This window comes from Zootoca vivipara, chromosome 8 (assembly GCF_965207765.1).
Source record: "Zootoca vivipara chromosome 8, rZooViv2.hap1.1, whole genome shotgun sequence".
Lineage (NCBI taxonomy): Eukaryota > Metazoa > Chordata > Lepidosauria > Squamata > Lacertidae > Zootoca > Zootoca vivipara.
Window position 1 is genome coordinate 3,995,649 of NC_142591.1, and position 20,792 is coordinate 4,016,440.

At 40.8% G+C, this 20,792-nt stretch overlaps 1 protein-coding gene across 2 annotated transcripts in view; it reads left to right on the top strand.

The window, feature by feature from the left end:
* PURA (purine rich element binding protein A) overlaps nt 1–7,778 on the top strand; it is a 28,586-nt gene extending 20,808 nt beyond the window's left edge. The window contains exons 2-3 of one of the 2 annotated variants that reach the window (XM_088675978.1): nt 3,603–3,668; nt 6,446–7,778. The gene's annotated coding sequence lies outside the window, so the exon portion shown is untranslated. The remainder of the gene's footprint in view (nt 1–3,602; nt 3,669–6,445) is intronic. The other variant, XM_088675979.1, reaches the window with a different exon arrangement.
* Nucleotides 7,779–20,792: the final 13,014 nt, after the last annotated feature.

The following is a 20,792-nucleotide window of genomic DNA, read 5'->3' on the forward strand; positions in this document are numbered from 1 at the left end:
GGGGAGGGAGGCTAAATTTAAAAATAAATAATTAAGATTATTAGTTTTTATAGAACAGGGATCCCCAAACTGCGGCCCTTCAGATGTTTTGGCCTACAACTCCCATGATCCCTAGCTAACAGTCCAAAACATCTGGAGGGCCGAAGTTTGGGGGTGCCTGTTATAGAATCATAGAATCTTTGAGCTGGATTGTACCCAAGGATCATCTAGTCCAACCCCCTGCAATGCAGGAATCTCAGCTAAAGCATCCATGACAGATAGCCATCCAACGTCTGCTTAAAAACCTCCAAGGAAGGAGTGTCCACCACCACTCTTGGGAGTCTTTTCCACTGTTGAACAGCTCTTACTGTTTGAAAGTTATTCCTGAGGTTTAGTCGGACTCTCCTTTCTTGTAACTTGAAGCCATGGGTTCCGATCCTAGCTTCCTGAGCAGGAACTGGTTTCACCAACATTTGGGGGGGAAATGTCCTATGTTTTGGAATGCATGTGGCTTGTCCTTTGCATGGACCTCTCAGGAGGTGCACTGCATCAGTTTTTCATTCTATACATGAAAACACATCTTTCCACCATCTCACTCCGTATAAGTCGGGGCAGGTTTTCCTCTCCCTGCAGCATTCTTTCCAATTGCAGCACTTTCCATCTGTGAGGTAAGAGTAACAACTACCATTAACTTATATGGAAGAAAGTAAAGGGACTCTCACCTGCTCGCATCCCTGGTTACTGAGAATCCAGCCTTCTTCTGTGAACAGTGGTCCTATTCTGTGTTGTATTTCTTGGCCACTAGAGTGTGGTAGAATGTTGGAGACTGGCCTTCATATGGTTCGGGAGGTTCTTTAACAACACTATTTATGGGCTTGAAGGAGCCGCCATCTCTTAGGGAGAGCTCAGTTTTCAGAGGCACAATAGCTTCCCAGGTGAGAGATGGATGAATCCCTACGATGCTTCTAGGTAGAGGTCTTGTTGTTATTATTTTTAATAACATTGTAGTGAAATAATTTCAATTATAAATAAATTAAGTGATACAGAGGGGGGAAAGGGAGAAAGTGAGGAAAGAAGAACAAAGATGTGTAAAAGAATATATATACAGTATACAAATATTCAATGTAATTTACTCCCATACATTCTTATATGAAGTGAAATAGTGTTATTATCCTAATACGTGTATAGATACTAATAGCCTACTACATTCTGTATAAACTCATTCCAAATGTTGTCATATTTATCCAAGCAAAGCCTATTTCTGTAAGCAGCCCATAAGTTGTGAGTGTTGTCATATTGTCAATCCATTGATTAAAGGGTATCGTAACTTGATTCTTCCCATTCATCTGTATCAATCTCTTGGCCACAACTAGGGTGCGTAGAATCCATTTTCGTTGTCCCATTGTTAATTTCCATACAATAGGCTTATCGTTCAAAATAATATTCTCTGGAAGTTTTAACTTTTTCTGCACAATCATAGTTATACACTCCAGAACTTTCTCCCCAAACTTAGTAAGCACAGAACACTGAACAAACATATGTCCTTTCCACATCTCCAAAACAGAACAGCTAGTCCCTTTTTATGCAACCGTAAAGGAGTCCCATAGATTCTAAACATTATTTTCTGTTATATAAGTCTTAATTTAAGGTCCATCGATACCTTAGGTATTGAGACTAAAACACTTTCCCACTGTCTTTATTCCAATCATTTCTTAAAGTCTGCATATTGGAACTTATTTATTGCTAATACATATTTCTAAAAAGTAATCACTGGCTTTTTAGTTTTGAATGAGTCATCCAATTGCTCCAGTATCTCAGGTATCTCGGAAGCTGAGAGGGCGGCCAGCCCAAACACCCTTGTTAGGAGATGTTGTAATGGAAGATGTTGCCATTGGGCTGCATCTGATAAATGATATTTTTGTCCTAAAGTAGCTTAGGTATAAAATCCATCTTCCTCATCTATCAGTTGGTCCAAAGTCAAAACACCTGCTTCCATCCAATTTTTCCATGTTACCATCTTTTTTGCAAATTTTAGAGTAGGGTTTCTCCACAAAGTAAGTTTAGCATGTGAGAATGGATCAATATACAGTATATATTGTCAATATATTTTATATCCTTCTAACTGACTTAGTAGTTGCCGGAGTCACCTGACATTTCAAATATTTTGATCCTAGTATTGTCCAACCAACCAAAGGTGCTGTATGTGTATATTCTAGGGTTGCCTACATCGGAAAATTAAAACCAACAGTAGGTTTCCAATATTTAATATTTGACAGTAAATAAGCATAATGATTGAATTCGGAATTCTGAAACTGCCTTCTTTAATTTGTAACTGCATTCTCTGCAAGGATGTTCTCAGTGTTGTTGAGCCTCAAAGACATTTCCTAAACAGGGAGTTTTATCTTTTGAAAGTATGGTCCAGATATAAAAACTGGAAGTCCTCTCAGAATATATATAAATCTGGCAATAATATTCATTTTGAGAGCATTCACCTTTCCCCAAAGGGTAGGGTTCAGTGACTCCCACCTATCAATATCTCTTTTATTAATTTATTTATATTAACTGTGACTAACCATTATATGGGACGCGGGTGGCGCTGTGGGTTAAACCACTGAGCCTAGGGCTTGCCAATCAGAAGGTCGGCGGTTCGAATCCCCGTGATGGGGTGAACTCCCGTTGCTCGATCCCAGCTTCTGCCAACCTAGCAGTTCGAAAGCACGTCAAAGTGCAAGTAGATAAATAGGTACCGCTCCGGCGGGAAGGTAAACAGCGTTTCCGTGTGCTGCTCTGGTTCGCCAGAAGCGGCTTTATCATGCTGGCCATATGACCTGGAAGCTGTATGCCGGCTCCCTCAGCCAATAATGCGAGATGAGCGCCACAACCCCAGAGTCGGTCACAACTGGACCTAATGGTCAGGGGTCCCTTTACCTTTACCTTTAACCATTATATATCCCTTGGTATTAACATAACTACATATTTAATGGATTTGGAACTAATCCAAAATTGATATACCTTGAATGAATGTGTAATCAGATTTTTGACCTATTGGAATCAATTCCAGTTTGGACCAATTAACAAAATAACCAGATATTTTACCAAAAACATCAAGATGGGAATACTGTCTGAGGTTCTGAAATAAACAAAAGAATATCATCTGCAAATAAAACTAATTTGTATTCAACTGAATTATGAGCTGTATGTATATACATTTTATGTATATAACATGAACAGAATTAGGCTTCTTTAAAGAAAAAACATGATTGATTAAGTTTCATATTTATTTCTTATCTATCATAATAAAAGTGAATTTTCAAAATCATAACTGGACATTCTGGAATTGGGACAGAGAGAAATGGTCTCTGTCTCAAGCATCATTCAGAATGGTTAGGTTCTCTTGAAGATGTCTGGAAAATTTAGGTGTGCAAAGTCCCACTCCCCACTATGAGCAGACGGCTTCTGGTTTGAAGCAATTACTTTCCCAAAAGAATTCAGGCATCGTAACCTTCTTCAGACCCTCTCATCTCTCTAGAAGTTTTAAAGAATAAGAATATGAACAATTTTTCTACTCCGCATAAACCAATATTTACCAGTAATCTTATGTTTCTATTTTTGTTTTTTGGCAGACGTTTACCAGTAAATATCGGTTTATTCCTGAAACCAGAAGCCCTAGACATATCTTTGTTTATAAGGTCAGTCTTCATTTCCTGTTTCTGTCCTCCCCCATTGACTTACAAATTCAAAATCGCCTTCAAGGTAATGACAAGCATGTCGTATTCTGTCTTCTGTTGTACTTGCAGCACTTTTCAAATAAGTGAACTTTGCTAGTCTGTATGAACCTAAATCACGAGTGGGATTTTGGCTAGCGAGTCCCACCAACAAACGTCCACACAAGGACTTCCACTAGTGCAACAGGACTTCCCCCCTCCCCCTGCAGCCCCCCAAATTTGCTCTGGGGGGGGCAGGAGAAACCCCAGATTAGTGTGCAGAAATGCTTGCAATGGCAAAGCTATATGCTTAGCACTACACTGAATTCCTCCTTTAAACTTTTAGGAAATATTTTTTAAACATAGAAAATTTACGCTGGGATAACTTTGGTAAAGAAGCCTAGCAAATATTTTACAGAAATTTCATTGTTTCCATGCAGATGCTTTAGATCTTTATAACTGAGAGCTTGCACGAGAAACAGTTTCTTCTTCAGCAAAGGATGCATAATATGTAAACATGTCTAAATTTTTGGAGGAAAATGTAAAAATTAAACATCAGACTGAAAACAAGGTAGAAGTACAGTATGTTTTAAATTCCAGAATGCAGACTTAAAGTCTCTTTTCCAAAATGAAATTCTTTTAAAAATAAAAGTTGGATTTTAACACTAGTCAGCATTGAATAACCTTCTGCTATGACTTGAAACTGAGGATCAGAGAAGCAGGCAGCTGCTCACAATAATATACGTAATGATGTATGTAATTTAGCTTCAGTTGTGTTAATGGTGGAAGTGTCCATTCTTTCTCAAGAAGTCTCTAAACATATATATACATACATACTTTCAGAATCACCTTGCAAAACAAGATAACCTCCACACTCTGAGGGGCTGTGAAATCATGCAGCTATATCTCCATGTGCTTGCATTCTTTCCTAAATTTTGTTTGTGCGTGTGCGCGTAGAGAGAGCGCCGTGCATGTGGGAGCAGGAATCTTACTCCTGGTCATTCTGCGTAGGATTCTATGCATGTCTGCATCATTCATACCAAGTATGGGAAGCCTGTGGCCCTCCAGATTTTGCTGAACTGCAATTTCCTTCATCCCTGACCAATGACCATGCTGGCAGAAGTTGATGGGAGTTGACTCCAACAATTTCTGGGGGCCACAGATTTAAATGTTACTTCCAATATGCGGAGGTCAATATGGGACCAAGGGAGGTAGGATCCTGTTGCCTCACCATGCTGTTTGCCCAGTTTTGTGAATGTAGGAACAGCACTCTATGGAGTTCCCTACATTTGTGATGATAGCACAACCTTGGGTGAAATCCTAGTGTGCTGTTGAGTCTTCACTGTGTGCTATCCCAATTGAAAACTCCCTTTCCTCCCCTTTTGCAGCCTCCATTTTTGTGCAATATAATTGGCAACAACTTTAATCTGAGCAATTGACACTGGCCCTTCTTCAAAGCATTCAAAAGGCTTGAGGAGAACCTCATTCACACACATGGGAAGTCACTTATTTAAAGTCAATGACAAATTATCTTCAGCACTTAAAAACTGCAATGCAAAAATACTATTACAGTATTAGCCTTTCCTATGTAATCAATTCCTTCATAATTTCAAACTGGAAAGAAAATTATATTAATGGTGTATATCAGTCTTGGTATTTACTGCCAATATTGCAATTTTTTAACACTGTCAATGTGTTAAAACTTGTTTAATGTGACTAATCTATGTAAATTAAAAATCATTCCACGCTCTGCCATCAGGATTATTACTGTATGAGTATTTTAAAGGAAAGAAACAAAATAAAAAATTCCTTCCAGTAGCACCTTAGAGACCAGCTAAGTTTGTCATTGGTATGAGCTTTCGTGTGCATGCACACTTCCTCAGATACATTCTTTAAAGGAAAGAAGGTAGCTCTGTGTGTAATTCTTAAACTTCTCTTATAGGGCTGAATAATAATAATAAATATTTTAAGACTTGGAATTCTAAAGCCCACATTGCTAAAGCTCAGTACAGTAGTTGGAGTGGATGTTAACAAGCCAATTTGAAATTGTATATGAAATAATGAAATAGCAAATATTTAAATATTTTTGATAATTAGAGGCCATCAGAGAAACAGTAAAAAAAAAGAATTTATCATGCAACACACACAGAGAAACCCCTTCTATACTTCTATGCTTCTTCCATTACTCCAGTAGCAGGTATTTAAAATCAGCTTGCAACATTCCTCTGGCCTTACATGTCCCTATTTTTCCTGTTTTTTTGGAAACCCTTGATTTATAGCAAATCTTGCACAAAAGTGGCACTTTAGCATTCTGTACACAGCTCAAGCATTTCATCTTTTGTTTACTTGTACATCAGAACAAGGGAGGAAGACAATAAATCCTGCATTATTATTATTATTAGTAGTAGTAGTAGTAGTAAATTAAATTTATATACCTCCCCTCATCCAAAGACCACAGGGAGGTTTACAGTGTAAAAACAGCATTAGTTATGCCTAGGGTTGCCATATGTCCATTCAGCCCTCGCAAACAGTGTCCAGATTAAAATTGCTGAAATGTCTGGGAAAATCTGGACGAATAGCAGCCCATATCAGTAGTGTAGATTTCATTAAAAGTAGCTAAAGGATTCGTTTTATTGTGATTTCACAACTTTGGGCAAATCCCCCCCCCCCCAAAAAAAAACTACCTGTCCGGATTTCCACTTTTTGAAATATGACAATCCTAGTTATGTGTTAAACTGAAGGACCTTTCTTATACGTTTCAGATGAATGGCAAAGAATTCAATTGGCATCTCTGGAAACAGCATTAGTTCCCGGAAGCACTTTCTTCACAGTACCAGCATACATAAACCTGGAATTCCAAGATTTCATTATTATGTTGAGCGTTAAAGGGTAATCACTTGGTCCTCTAATATAGGGTGCTGTTAAATTTATACCCAAGAGCCCCTCTTTCCAGCCCCAAGAGCCGCTCCTCCGCCCAACCTTGTATGAAGGTACATGTCATTGTGAAGAGAGGCCAGTTCAGCCATCTCTGGAATTTCAGCTGATGGGGAGAGTGCAGCCATGATCACAGTATATGCTAACTATTCTCCATATAGTTGAGCACCTCGTACATGATTGCATGGAAGGATTTGGCAGTGCAAAGCCGTCTTTTTCCTTCTTTTTTTTTCTTTTCAGAAGATGAGGACAAAACCTGTAGTGTATTTTTTCACATGTGAGTTTTCTGAAAAGACCAGGAAAAAAAATCTCTCAAGAAAGGCTAGAATTATATCTCTCAAGTCTCTGCATTATTATTTTTTGCTAGTTAATCTTTATTAGATGTACTCCGATCTCTACATTATTATTATTATTATTATTATTATTAGGCTAGTTACTCTTTATTAGATGTACCAATATCCATTGGTGGTCATGTTTTTCTGTAACGTTTTACAAGCATACGCTGTAAGAGTACACACTTATTAGAAGATTGGAATGTTGAATTAGGCAAAAAATATTTGCTTTTATTTATGTAAATGGCTGCTATCCTGTTTTTATTATTCCTGGCTACCATCTCATAACTGTTGTATTTTGATCTAATGGGCAATGTCGAGCAATGTTCAGACATTCTGTGGTTTATGTATTCGTGTAATTGTATGTATGTAACTACTAACTCTAGATTGTAACTAAGAAACATGTTCGTTTCATTTATTCAGAATAGTATATTTCCTGTCTAAGAATATTTTCAATTATATGAGAAAAGGAATTTATTATTTTTTTTAAAGATTTGTCCTGCAAGGTCTGGTTTCTCTGCTTTTAAAAAATACTGCCGGGGCCGCTATCTAGTTTCACTTGATAGACCAAAGTTACCATTGACACTGTCTTGCAAATGCTGAACAAATTTATATCCTTTGCACTTTAAATGAATATAAGATAAGGAAAATCAAAGTGTCAATTGTATATACATTCACTGTACAGTTGAATGTATATCTTTAGTCAGTCTGACTCTGTTTATAAAGGGGGTATTTTCCTTTGTTGTTGGAAGAAGAGTACTTGAGCAATGTATTTGCTAGTCAATATAAAGTGTTTACATGTAATTACTTAATAAATTATTTGATTTAAGATGCATTATAGTGATTTTTAAGTGTCAACCATTGGGGGATATCTTTTAAGTTCCTACTGTTTTGAAACTCTTTTAAAGCAGTCACTTTAAATGCATTCAGTTGCTCAGAACTGAGCTTTGAGGAAGACACAAAGCATACACTTCTGCAAGATTTAACAGGACTGCTGAGTGTACCATTTTGTAACACCCACAACATGCACACGTTGAAAAAGGAAATCTTATAATAATTCAGGATTCTAAATGCAGCAGTGCCTACAAAAGATATGCCATGATCTTATTGATGGCAATGAAAACATAGGTATATAAAGGAGAATTCCTGGATGCCAAGATCCAAGTTTGGTGAGAGAACCCCAGCAGAGATTTAAAATCACAAAACATGCAGCAAAGTAAAGCATGGAAATATAGGCTGTTAGACTTTTAAAATATGCCCTTCAAAGCTGCTTCCAAAGTCCCCCTCTTTCCCTAGCAAAGAAAAAGACCCACCCACTTGGTAAATTAAAAGTGGTTTAGTTGCAAACTTTCCAAGGGTCAGATTCATGTGCTTTTCCATACAGCATTGAAAAAAAGTTGCACGGGCAGTAACACTTGACTTAGTTACAGTGGTGAAACTTCCTAAATTATTTGTATAGGAAATTATTAGCATAGGCTTGTAAAAGCTATACAGTCTGAGCTGCAGCAACCAACTCGAAACATTTTGTGCTTGTCTGTTAGACTGAGGTGAACAAAGGCCTTTGATTACCTTCCTCCCAAGATGAGGGGGAATGACTTAGATAAGCCTGACAGGACAGTGTACTCTATGGCATTAACCGTTTCATGCATCAATTAGACTTATGCATATTGGTTGTGTGAGGCTGGCCATCCCACAAACTACTTCTCGGGCAAATATAACCATTGCATGGGCAATTAATGAAGCACCCACAGTCCTAATTTGACTCGTAGGTTCTCAAAATTGTCTCTTGGTAGTAGCTTGATGAGAATGTCAATTTCTTTGCTTTGACAATACGCCAAATCAACAGGACCATCTTGTGTCACCTCACACATTGAGATATTTCACCCCAATGTGCTTGGTTTGGCCCAGGAAACAGGAACATTTCCAAACAAAGATAAATCCACCTGTTGATTTGTAATCCTTTTTGTCTCTGGCATGGTCAACATCTGTGTAACCTAGTAGTTTTGGATAGTTGTCGGCTGGCAGTTTAAGTTCCCTTTAAGTATCTAGCAACTCTCTTCACAGCAGTCCAGTCCTTCTCAGTGGGAAAGCTAACTTTCCTGCTTAGGGTTTTAATTTTCCTGCTTAGGATTCCCACTGCATTTGCTATGTCAGGTCAGGTTGTTGTGGTTCAGGAAAGGATCTTTCGCATAGCTGACCTGTACCAGTTGATGTCTGGGAAGAGTTCAGACTTATCTTTACTCTTTAGAAAGTCAGTCACCATTGGCATGGCTGCTTCCTTGGCTTCTTTCACTCCTGGACTGTCAAGCGATTCAATAACTTTTCTGCTTTTGACTTAGAGTGAAAAGATTAAGGATCTTATCTTCTATTTGAATACCCAAGAAGAAAGTATTTCCCAGTTCCTTTATCTCTACTTCTTTGCTTAGGTATTCCACAACTTCTGTGTAGCCTTGGTTATTTTCAGTTGCAATACTTAAATCATCCACAAAGGCCAAAACAAAAGAAAATTGTTCATTTTTGCCCTTGGTGTACAAGCACTTCCCTGCATGACCATGTATGTAGCCCAGTTGTGTGAGCTTCCTGTGTGCTTTCTCATTCCATGCTCTAGCACAGGCATCCCCAAACTGCGGCCCTCCAGATGTTTTGGCCTACAACTCCCATGATCCCTAGCTAACAGGACCAGTGGTCGGGGAAGATGGGAATTGTAGTCCAAAACATCTGGAGGGCCGAAGTTTGGGGATGCCTGTTCTAGCAGCTTGTTTTAATCCATAAAGCCTCTTCTGAAGTTTGTCTACTAGATACGCTTCCTTTGGTTTGATAAAACCTTTGGCTTGTTTCATTTACAGAACTGGCCATGCAAAAATGTGGTTTTAATGTCTATGCATTTCACCTTTATTTGTTCAGAAGCTACTATGCTCAAAAGCAGTCTGATGGTGGGGCGTCTCACTACAGGTGCAAACGTTTCACTGTAGTCTTTCTCATACTTTTGCAAGTAACCTTTTGCCTCAGGTCTTGCTTTGTAGTCCTCAATTTCCCCCTTCTGCTCCCTTCTCTACCTTAAACACCCACGTGCTTCCTATTGCCTTCTCTAGTTCTGGTGCAGTGCATCAATTACTTCCTGTGCAGCATTCCTCCACAGGTGAGCTTCAGCGGCTTGCATCTGCTCAATCTTTTCCCAGGTGAAAGTTTCTATGGGTTGCACCAACCTTGTTAGGTAGGACAATCGTGGGTTTGGAACAACTTCATTGTGTCTCAATGAGCACCTGGCATCTGGCTCTGAGATCTCATCAATCTCTTCATCACCATCTAATGTATGCATCTCATAATCAGTCTCCTCCTCTCTGGTTGTGCTGCTTCTTGGAATCTGCTCCTTCATTTTTCTTTCTTTCATTTTTTCATATATATTTTTCATTTTTTTCCTGGGTTCAACTGCTCATCTGGAGCTACTTTGTATTATCTTTTCTCAGTCTATCTGACTGTGGAATACAGCTCCATGGGGTATGACGGATTTCTAAACTATTTCAGTAATCAGAAATCTAAATGCAAAGGGAATTGCACAGCGACTGTTGGACAATAGGAGGGTTTGGGTGTCTTGTGCTCTGTGGTTCTTGTGTTTCCTTCGGGGTACTTTATACTAGAACTTAATGTAAGAGGTAGGCTTGACAAAACAATTTGTGGTTACATCAGTTTTGTTTTACCTGACTGTATAGGGCAGGGGTCCCCAGACTAAGGCCCGGGGGCCGGATGTGGCCCAATTGCCTTCTAAATCCGGCCCGCGGACGGTCCAGGAATCAGCATGTTTTTACATGAGTAGAATGTGTCCTTTTATTTAAAATGCATCTCTGGGTTATTTGTGGGGCCTGCCTGGTGTTTTTACATGAGTAGAATGTGTCCTTTTATTTAAAATGCATCTCTGGGTTATTTGTGGGGCCTGCCTGGTGTTTTTACATGAGTAGAATGTGTCCTTATATTTAAAATGCATCTCTGGGTTATTTGTGGGGCATGGGAATTCGTTCATATTTTTTTTCAAAATATATTCCGCCCCCCCCCCCACAAGGTCTGAGGGACAGTGGACCGGCCCCCTGCTGAAAAAGTTTGCTGACCCCTGGTATAGGGGCTCTACTGATGTAGCTGCTGAGCTGTTAGACAGCTTTGATGGACCAGTCCATCATCTCAGAGGATCATCATTAGTGGAGGGCAACTGTTCCCTGGCAGCCTGTTTCCTAACTGATAGGCCCACTCCTAGCTTTTGTTTCTCGGTGAGAAACTGGTTTCCAGTTCTCATGGTTTTTCAGAGAAGCTTATCCTCTCTTTGCATTTCTAGAAAATGTGAATGAATTTTTTTTATAAAAAAAATGAGTGTAAAATACATTCCTTTTTTAAAATGGCACTTCCCACTTTTTGTTTCTCAGTAACATTTGCAAAAGATGCTTTTAAGGTGCTCTTGATGCCATGCTGATTCTACAGCTTAGTTCTAGGTTTAACTGAAAATTAATGGTGCAGCAACTCAGTCTTCAAATAGTTATAAGAATGCTTGATTCTTCCTTTGAGATGATTCAAAACTCTTAAGATTTGGTTGCATTGGAGTATTTAGCAATAAAAAGCCACCCCTTGCTTCAAGGAAATCAACATTTAGATATGGCCAGAAGCGGTAGCCATAGAATGGATTGTTTATTTAAATATTTATAAATCACACTTTTGTCAAAATGCACCCTTCAAAAATGACCCAAACAATAAAACATCAGTAAAAAGATGCATGAATACTAGTTGGCAAAAGGAAAATTCACATTTCAAAGGCCTGTCTAAATAACACCATTTTCAGGAGATGTCTTTTAAAAAAGCAGCAATGACTTCTGCTGAAACTCTGCTGCCAGGAAGTTCCACCCTAAAGGGGATCTCAGAGATCAAGGTGGAACCAAAGGACTCAGGCCGTCCATAAGGTACTTTGGGCCCAAGTTGTTTAGGGCTTTGTGAATTAACACAAGGACCTCAAAACTGGTCTGGGAGCAGTTGTATTTTGCTCCTGTGGGCAGTCTGACTGCTGCATTCAGTTTCCAGACCTGATACAAGTATAGCCCCACTTAAAGCACATTAGAGTATTCAGGTCTTGAGGTTACCAATGCATGGACCACTGGGGTCAGGCTATCTCAGTGCAGGAACAATAGAAATACGGCCAGTATCATCCCTACTAATATTCAGGTGACTGGTTAAATTGGTTTTATTTTGGGTTTTTGCACCATGAATGATGTTCGGGTGCTTTCAGCCAGGTGTTTTAAACTTTGTCTATTGCATATTCTCATTTGTTAGTTCCACGCAGATGTGAAGAAAAGCCAGGAAATAGATCCTCACAAACAGAACACCAACATCTAGAAATATACTTTCTTACAACAATCCATTTAGTGTTAGTTATTCTTGCTGATGCAAGATCCTAGAAGGAAATGACAATGGAGGCTAAAACAGTATTAAAAATATATAATAATAATAATAATAATAATAATAATAATAATAATAATAATAAATTATTTATACCCCGCCCATCTGGCTGAGCTTCCCCAGCCACTCTGGGCGGCTTCCAACCGAATATTAAAAACAGTACAGCATCAAACATTAAAAACTTCCCTAACAGGGCTGCCTTCTATTGTCTTCTATAAGTAAAGTAGTTGCTTATTGCCGTGACATCTGCTGGGAGGGCGTTCCACAGGGCAGGTGCCACTACCGAGAAGGCCCTCTGTCTGGTTCCCTGTAACCTCACTTCTCGCAATGAGGGAACTGCCAGAAGGCCCTCGGTGCTGGATCTCAGTGTCCGGGCTGAATGATGGGGGTGGAGACGCTCCTTCAGGTATACCGGACCGAGGCTATTTAGGGCTTTAAAGGTCAGTACCAACACTTTGAATTGTGCTCGGAAACGTACTGGGAGCCAGTGTAGATCTCTCAGGACTGGTGTTATGTGGTCCCGGCGGCCACTCCCAGTCACCAGTCTAGCTGCCGCATTCTGGATTAGTTGCAGTTTCCGGGTCACCTTCAAAGGTAGCCCCACGTAGAGCGCATTGCAGTAGTCCAAGTGGGAGATAACCAGAGCATTCTTAATAACACAGAGTCATTTGTTTTCCTAGCATCTAAAAATTAAGATAAAAATAAATGTGAACAGCTGCATACAATAAATGTGAACAAACATACAAAAGTGGAAGGAGCCCCACTTGGACGAAAGAGAGGCTGGGATACCATTCTAACATAACAGAGAAAATGGTGAAATAGCAAATATATTTATCAGTAGTATTCATAAGTGCTAGTAGTTGGTAACACATTTCTAATTAGATCCAGATCTAAAGTGGCAGGTTCTGGTGACTAGGAGGCACCTTGAAGAGTCTCGCAAGCGGAAACAGACAAGTTCCTGGGAAACCTACAATCGAAAAGAGTTGATTGGGAAACAAGAGGGAGGTGAGAAAGAAGCAAGTGCTGGGGTGGATGGACATGTACAAATTCAGTTCTACATGCTTAGGTTTGGCTGCTGTTGACATTAATGCCAAAGGTTACCTATCACTAGATGGTATACTTGTTATGTTTAGCTCACACTAGCAATGCAGGAGTACAGATATCACTCCAATTTCACTTGTAGGCCGGGAGACTCTAAAATACTGCAAAGGCGCCTAACCACCTGCCAGAATCCCTTCTAGGAAGGCACATCGCCTAGGGCAGTAGCCTTTAATGGGGAACAGTTTTTGTCAAAGATCTCATTTACCTTTGACCTGCTTTGTTTAATTGTGACCCATTAGGCTAATAGTCCATCTCATAGAGGGTAGCTATAAAAGGTTATGTATACTACTATGCTAGCTGCAATGGCATCTCAGTGCTGATGTTGTCCTGAGGGCAGTATGAAGGTCAGACACGCCACTGAGAGAGTATTAGCATGCATTTGTTTCTGTTTAATCTGCTGTGAAGCTGGTCTGACCCCATGTCAAGCAGCTAGAGGAGCAGGACAGGGTGAAGAAAGTGTCGTGAGTGGAGGGGGACCTTTCTCCATCCTCTGGACCCCCTGGGAAACTCATCAAACCTGCTGCACCTGGAATTGGGTGTGGAGAGGGCACCTGAATGGGACACGGCTGTGGGCAGCCTGAGGAAGGACCATCCCTCTTGGGCCTGCCCATAAAAAGCAAGTCTAGAGGGAGAGACTAAGGCAGGCATCCCCAAACTGCGGCCCTCCAGATGTTTTGGCCTACAACTCCCATGATCCCTAGCTAACAGGACCAGTGGTCGGGGAAGATGGGAACTGTAGTCCAAAACATCTGGAGGGCCGAAGTTTGGGGGTGCCTGGACTAAGGTGATGGGACCAGCTGGTTCCAGGAACTCTTCTTGTTGTGAGACTTTTGTGGGTGAGCTGAGAGTTTGTTGGGTGAGAACCAAAGGGCTAAGAGGGAGGGTGTGTCAGAAGGAAAATGAATTGATAACTGATTTTTATATATGTTAGTAACTTTGTATTAATATAACATTTTTATATGTAACTGTGTATTTTTGTAATATTTTTAAAAGTTGTCTGTTGTTGCTTCTTTTTTGTATACTGCTTAGAGATGCTTCTAATAAGCAGTATAGAAATTAATTACCGTAATTAATTAATCCATCAATCAATAATGGCACAGAAGCACATAACAGAACTGTTAAGTGTTCCCCTCTATAGTTCTCAATTCACTTTTCACTGAACCTCTAGGAGACCTCATTAAAACCATTTGCACAGTCTCCAAACGTTGGCTTCTTCTGAGATCTTAGTTGGATATTTAGGGTTTCGAGATCCAGAATCCCCAAATTTCGACAACTTAGGCAGCTGCTTGCTTATATTTGCATTCCACCCAGGTACAATTTCATAAGATGGCACAATATGTATAGAGAAAAATGTTACAGTTCAGGCTTTTGTTGTTGTTGTCCTTCTGCACCATACATGTTGGCTTCTTAGCTTTTCAAACGAGATGAAGAGTTAACTTTATGCAGAGTAGAACCTATGTGCAGTGATTGATCCGAATTGTTCTCTATCCCAGATCCAGTTGCTATCTCCGTAGCTGTGTCTACATATAATGCAAAGATAAGTTCCCCAGAAGGAGATCACAGTTGCTTTGCTTCTCCCTGGTCCTTACAAATGAGTACAGCAGCTAAGCTATTCAGATGGTTAAGCAAAAGAGAACCCAAGCACAGTCATGCGTTCAGATGAAAGACTTAGCCAAGCTTCACTTTACCTGCTGCACTGCACTGAGCAAAGCAGCTGCAATATCTTCTCCAGGATCTAGGACATTTGCACAATCCCAGTGCACCATAATTTGGCTTACTGTGACATGTGAACCAGGCCCATGTGAGATGTCACATTTCAACAAGGACCTTTGCATACTAAGTCCAGGATGTGAGTTAGAAACAGTGTGATTTTGGAAGGATACACATAGCTGTCAAGTTTTCCCTTTTCCCGTGAGGAAGCCTATTCAGCATAAGGGAATTTCCCTTTTAAAAAAAGGGAGAACTTGACAGCTATGGGGATACAATGGCATGAATTGGGCCTCTGCACATTGGACCCTATGCATATAGACTCCTTTTCCAGTACTTGGGTAACAGGAGGACACCTCATTTAGATCCTATACATTTAAAGCCAGAGGTGAATACAGTGTCATGTGACTGAAAAAAGACCCCTCCACTTGTAGGTATTTTTGTTTCTTGAAGCAGATGACAAAGACTTGTTTGTGGGAACTGAAGGACACAAAATCCGGGAACTGTTTTTGCTATTAATTGGCCAGATAAGATCACGTTGCTTGGTAAAGACTTTATACTTCTTACATCTTAAAGGTAAAGGGACCCCTGACCATTAGGTCCAGTCGTGACCGACTCTGGGGTTGCGCGCTCATCTCGCATTATTGGCCGAGGGAGCCGGCGTATAGCTTCCAGGTCATGTGGCCAGCATGACAAAGCCGCTTCTGGCAAACCGGAGCAGCACATGGAAACGCCGTTTACCTTCCCACTGTAGTGGTTCCTATTTATCTACTTGCATTTTGACGTGCTTTCAAACTGCTAGGTTGGCAGAAGCTGGGACCAAGCAATGGGAGCTCACCCCATCACAGGGATTCGAACCGCCGACCTTCTGATCAGCAAGCCCTAGGCTCAGTAGTTTAACCACAGCGCCACCTGGGTCCCTAGTTACATCTTAGGATGCACAAATGCACATATTGGCAAATGCAGCATGATGGGAGTCCTAAGTTTCAGTGAGGCTTCTCTCAATTTTGTAACCATGCATAGATATTGTATTCAATAAATAGAATATTTAACAAATTAGAATATCTAATTTATTATAAGCAAGATAAGAGCGCATAATCACTTTCACATTTTAAAGTGGGGAGGGGTGTTGCCCCCCCCCCCCGCCCTACACAAGTAGGATAGCCAGTAAAAATTGTTGGCGGGAGGGGGGCGTCCAGCAACTTTAAGGATAAGAGTTAACAGTGGGAAGAGTGAAGCCCAGATGGGCTGATTTAAAGGGAGTGATAAAGAGAATGTTGCTGTTCTCTAGGTACCGGTAGAACCAACAGCCCAGTCCTTCCTGCCAGGGTGCTCAGAGAGGGTGAGCTACAGTAGGAGCAGAAGCAGTAGTTCTCAGAACAGCTGCTGCTATGAGGAGGGTCTCCCCCTGCTATTTACTACTCATTGTATGGTTGGCTTCTTTTCCTCAAAACAAAAAAATTATGCTTAAGTAATCTGTAGTGTAGTTTGACCCCTAGTATTTCCTTCCAACCAAACTACATGGTATGAAGATGTTGCAGTTCAACAGAAATGTCTCCCACGTAGCTCCCATCCCTCTTTATTCAAGATGGCAGAGGAAGAAGGCTCAAAGAATGGAATGGAATGTGAGTAACAGCTCTGAATAATGTCAAAGAATATATTGTGCTCCTAAGTACTTTTTCAGTGTTCCAGTTCTATTCTCCATCACTGAGAAAGACATATACAGTGGTACCTCTACTTACAAATAACTCTACTTACGAATGTTTCTACTTACGAATGGAGCTCCGTCCGCCATCTTGGATGCGGTTTAGATAGGATTTTTTCTACTTACGAATTTTTAGATAGGGTTGCTTCGACTCACGAATTTTTTCTCCCAATGCATTCCTATGGGATTCGACTTACAAATTTTTCCGACTTACAAATGTGCATTCAGAACACATTAAATTTGTAAGTAGAGGTACCACTGTATACCAAAAAAAGTGTTATTGAAAGCTCCATGTATATGAGCACTACAAATATTCCAGTTGTGATGACCGTTCCACAATAAAAGCAAATGTGGGAACTGTGAAAATGTGGATTCTTCGCATTTATCTTCACTGTGAAGATGTAGGGCAGATTCCCTTTCCTAAGCATGAGTTTTTCAGCAAGGGAGTCTGAGGAACTGAGGTATACAGTAGTGACAAGAGATGAAGTTCTAGTCCTTACTGACAAACTGAAAATTAAGAAAATATCAACCCAAACATGAAATTGATGTTTTAACAGAACTATGTAACTTCTCCCTAAGATCAACCTCAGAGGGTTGGAAAGGAACAAATGTTAACGCCAATTTTAAAAAAGGTGTTCAGGGGAAATTGAGGGAATTACGCATCTGTCCTGGGTAAAATGATGGAAAGATAAGATGACATTATGAAGCATATTAAAGAACAAGTCTTGCTGAAGAAGAATCAAGATGGCTTCCACCAGGGTAAGTCCTGCCTCACTAACCATTTAGAGTTTTTTGAGAACATCAATAAGTATGTGGATTGGGGTGATCTGGTGATCTGATTGACGAGAGACCCTGGCAGCATTGGGGGCACATGCAAATGATCGCCCACAAAAAGCTCGACAAGTCATAGTGATCGCTTGAAAGAAGCTCAACAACTTTTGGAGCGATCTCCCCCAAAAAGCTGCTGATCACCCGGATTTTTACTTCTTGAAATATGGCAATCTTATTATAAAGGATCTTAAGTTTAGGTTGATAAAGGGATCTCTCCAAACTGGGTGAATAGGTTAAAATGGCAAATGCAGTTGACTATAAGTAAGTGCAAAGTGATGGAGACTGGAACAAAACTCCTAACTTTTTCTATACACGGATGGGGTCTGAGCTCATGGTGCCTGACCAGGAAATGGATCTTTGTGTCATGGTAGATAGCTTAAAGAAAGCATAGACCTAATTTGTGGCTGCTGTGGGGAAAAAGGCAAATTCTTTATTTGGGATAATTAGGAAAGGGATTTGCAATGAAGCTTGTCAGTATCCTTAAAGGTTTTATACAAATCTATGGTTCGATTGCACTTGCAATACTCTGTACAATTGTGGTCACCCCAGTTCAAAAAGGATGTTGTAGAGTTGGAAAAGGGCAGCCTAAATGATAAGGGAGCTTGAGCATCTTCTCTGCAAAGAAAGGTTACAACTGTGAGGGCTTTTGAACTTAGAAAAAAGGCGACAAGACAGAGGTGTGTAAAATTATGCATGGTGTAGATCACTGGTTCCAAATTAGAGGTCCACGGACACCTGGGGGTCCACAGTCCCATCCCTTGCCTCATCCCCAACTAAAATTTGTCAGTTTTGCATGGTAATATCACAATTTTTATGGGGTGTTTTAACACTGTGTGATTTTTCAATATATTGGCCAAAATCAGATTTAAAATCACACCACAATAACGATTTTGACCTGGCAATGCACAACAATATATCACTCCTTGCGTGAGGGAGAACAGGACAGCTAATTTCAAGGCACCGCTGATATCGCACGATGATCTCAGCCAATAACACTGCTTATCTGAGCTGCCTTCCTTCACACTGACGGAGAACAGGGCAGCTGATATCCCTCATTCAAGGCACCGTGGCACTACCTTCCCCTGGCACCTCCCTCACCTGTATGATCTCTGTGATTTCTTCTTCCCTCATCCCCACACCTGATCTCCAATTTCAGACACTGTGGTACATAGGAATATTGCAATGTTTAGCTGCTGATATATCATGATGTTGAAAACCAGATATCGCTCACCCCTAGTCTGTTTTTTAGTATACATAAAATCCTTCGCATATTAAGGGCTACCCCACATTTTGTTTAAAAAATTGCTTTGCAGAGGTAACTACCATAGAGTTATCAAAATTTTCAAAAGAAGGGGGTCCATGGCTTGGCTTTTGAAAAATAGGGGGTCCTCAGTAATTAACTAATTGGAACCACTGGTGTAGAGAAAGTAGTTAGATCTCTTCCTCTACTCCCACTTTCCTTCTGCATCGTCTCTCTCCTTAGGTTGTGATCCTGAGGGCATGGACTGTTTCATCATTGACAGGGCCTGCCCACCCCCCATGGGGAGCCACAGGGTTCTGTCTTGGGCCCAGTCTTATTCAACATCTTTATCAATGACTTGGATGATGGGCTTGAGGGCATCCTGAGCAAGTTTGCAGATGACACCAAATTGGGAAGGGTGGCTAATACCCCAGAGGACAGGATCACACTTCAAAATGACATTAACAGATTAGACAACTGGGCCAAAGCAAACAAGATGAATTTTAACAGGGAGAAATGTAAAGTACTACACTTGGGCAAAAAAAATGAAAGGCACAAATACAGGATGGGTGACACCTGGCATGAGAGCAGTACTTGTGAAAAGGATCTAGGAGTCTTGGTAGACCACAAACTTGACATGAGTCAACAGTGTGATGCAGCAGCTAAAAAAGCCAATGCAATTCTGGGCTGCATCAATAGGAGTATAGCATCTAGATCAGGCATCCCCAAACTGCAGCCCTCCAGATTTTTGGCCTACAACTCCCATGATCCCTAGCTAAGAGGACCAGTGGTCAGGGATGATGGGAATTGCAGTCCAAAACATCTGGAGGGCCGAAGTTTGGGGATGCATGATCTAGATCAAGGGAAGTAATAGTACCACTGTATTCCACTCTGATCAGGCCTCACCTGGAGTACTGTGTCCAGTTCTGGGCACCACAGTTCAATCTGGAACGTGTCCAGAGGAGGGCAACCAAAATGGTCAAAGGCCTGAAAACGATGCCTTATGAGGAACGGCTTAGGGAGCTGGGTATGTTTAGCCTGGAGAAGAGAAGGTTAAGGGGTGATATGATAGCCATGTTCAAATATATAAAAGGATGTCATATAGAGGAGGGAGAAAGATTGTTTTCTGCTGCTCCAGAGAAGCGGACACGGAGCAACGAATTAAAACTACAATAAATAAGATTCCACCTAAACATTAAGAGAACTTCCTGACAGTAAGAGTTGTTTGACAGTGGAATTTGCTGCCAAGGAGTGTGGTGGAGTCTCCTTCTTTGGAGGTCTAAGTGGAGGCTTGACAGCCACCTGTCAGGAATGCTTTGATGGTGTTTCCTGCTTGGCAAGGGGGTTGTACTGGATGGCCCGTGTGATCTCTTCCAACTTTATGATTCTATGATCCTGCGACTGGGGCAGGCTCCACAGGAGCAGAAGATCCCAATATAGGTCTTTATTCTCTGTTCCCTTGTATTTATTTCTGATCTCCATATCTTCAGACATGATGGGAGTTTGATGCTGAACTGATTCCTGAGCTCCTTTGCTTACCAGTGTTGCCTGCACCCTCCTTTGCCATTATGGAGACTTGTGTAGAAGCAAGAACCCTTCTCCCTTCCCAGCCATCCAGCATTTCAAATGTGCCATCTGTAGTACAGTAAGCATGGTTGCTCTGCTCCCTCGTGCTCATTAAGCTCCTTGAATTTCTTCAGAATATAGAACCTTCTTTCTCATCTTGAAGGATAATTGTGTTCTGAGGGCTCATCAGAGACAGCAGCACACAAATTGGCCATATCCACACAGTGGTTAAGCTGCAGGAGGGCCCCGAGTCTTTCGTA